Here is a 2,296-nt window from a genome sequence, read left to right as displayed (position 1 = left end):
TATGTATGTATATATATATACAAACCGGATTCCAAAAAAGTTGGGACACTAAACAAATTGTGAATAAAAACTGAATGCAATGATGTGGAGGTGCCAACATCTAATATTTTATTCAGAATAGAACACAAATCACAGATCAAAAGTTTAAACTGAGAGAATGTATCATTTTAAGGGAAAAATCTGTTGTTTCCAAATTTCATGGCGTCAACAAATCCCAAAAAAGTTGGGACAAGTCCATTTTTACCACTGTGTGGCATCCCCCCTTCTTCTTACAACACTCAACAGACGTCTGGGGACAGAGGAGACCAGTTTCTCCAGTTTAGAAATAGGAATGCTCTCCCATTCATGTCTAATACAGGCCTCTAACTGTTCAATCGTCTTGGGCCTTCTTTGTCACACCTTCCTCTTTATGATGCGCCAAATGTTCTCTATAGGTGAAAGATCTGGACTGCAGGCTGGCCATTTCAGTACCCGGGTCCTTCTCCTACGTAGCCATGATGTTGTGATTGCTGCAGAATGTGGTCTGGCATTATCGTGTTGAAAAATGCAGGGTCTTCCCTGAAAGAGATGACGTCTAGATGGGAGCACATGTTGTTCTAGAACCTGAACATAGTTCTCTGCATTAATGGTGCCTTTCCAGACATGCAAGCAGCCCATGCCACAAACGCTCATGCAACCCCATACCATCAGTGATGCAGGCTTCTGAACGGAGCGTTGATAACAACTTGGGCTATCCTTGTCCTCTCTGGTCCGGATGACATGGCGTCCCAGTGTTCCATAAAGAACTTTTAATTGTGACTCATCATTTTCCTAACAGAGCACTTCGCTCTCAGACTGCAGGTTTACTTGTGGTTCCTAGAATTTACAAAAACAGAATGGGAGGCAGATCTTTCAGTTATCAGGCTCCTCTCTTGTGGAACCAACTTCTAATCTCTGTCCGTGAGGCTGACACATTATCCAGTTTTAAAACTAGGCTTAAGACTTTCCTTTTTGCTAAATCCTATAGGTCGGGTCGGCTTGGGTTTCCTGAGCTGTCTCTTAGTTATGCTGCTATAGGCTTTGACTGCTGGAGGACAAACTGACCACAATTTTCACTCTTCTACTGTCTTTACTTTACTTACTCTGCTCAACCTGTTTTGTATTTGTAATTATTTTTTCTATCCTTAACATGTTTTTTTGTCTTTCAGGTACACCTTGACCTACCATTCTGTGTTCGTCTGTCTCTCCTTCCTGTCCTCTCAACTAGCCAGTCAAAGCAGATGGCCGCTTGTCCTAAGCCTGGTTTTGCTGGAGGTTTCTTCCTTTTAAAAGGGAGTTTTTCTTTCCACTGTTGCCACTGTGCTTGCTCAGGATGGGACACTGCAACGAAGCCAAGATTCATCTTGTCTGCTGGATTCCTTAGAGAACTTTACTAATTGGCTTTTATGTATGTGAATGTTTCTGTAAAGTGCCCTGAGACAACTTTGTTGTGATTTGGCGCTATAGAAATAAATTGAATTGAATTGAATCTGACCACAGAACAGTCTTCCATTTTGCCACAATCCATTTTAAATGACCCCTGGCCCAGTGCAAACATCTGAGCTTGCTTAGAAATGGCTTCCATTTTGCACTGTAGAGTTTCAGCTGGCAACGGCGGATGGCACGGTGGATTGTGTTCACTGACAATGTTTTCTGGAAGTATTCCTGAGCCCATTCTGTTATTTCCTTGACAGTGGCATTCCTGTTTGAGGTGCAGTGACGTTTAAGGGCCCGGAGATCACGAGCATCCAGTAGAGTTTTACGGCCTTGACCCTTACGCACAGCGATTGTTCCAGATTCTTTGAACCTTTTGATGATGTTATGCATGGTTGATGATGATAACTTAAAAGTCTTTGCTATTTTACGCTGGGTAACACCATTCTGGTATTGCTGCACTATCCTTCTGCGCAACAATGGTGGAATTGGTGATCCTTTTACCATCTTGGCTTCTGAGAGACACTCACACTCTGATAAGTTCTTTTTATACCCAATCATGTTGCCATTTGACCTAATTAGTGTTAATTGGTCTTCCAGCTGTTCGTTATATTCTCAGTTTCCTTTTTCCAGCCACTTATTGCTACTTGTCCCAACTATTTTTCCTTTAAAATATTACATTTACTCAGATTAAAGTTTTGGTCTGTCATCTATGTTATATTACAAATAAAATATTGACATTTGCAATCTCCACAACATTGCATTCAGTTTTAAATTTGTTTAGTGTCCCAACTTTTTTGGAATCTGGTTTGTATATGTATATAAATAAATATCGTAACTATAT

This window comes from Nematolebias whitei, chromosome 2 (assembly GCF_014905685.2).
Source record: "Nematolebias whitei isolate Nwh7 chromosome 2, NemWhi1, whole genome shotgun sequence".
Lineage (NCBI taxonomy): Eukaryota > Metazoa > Chordata > Actinopteri > Cyprinodontiformes > Rivulidae > Nematolebias > Nematolebias whitei.
Note: the sequence above shows the minus strand (reverse complement) of the source record.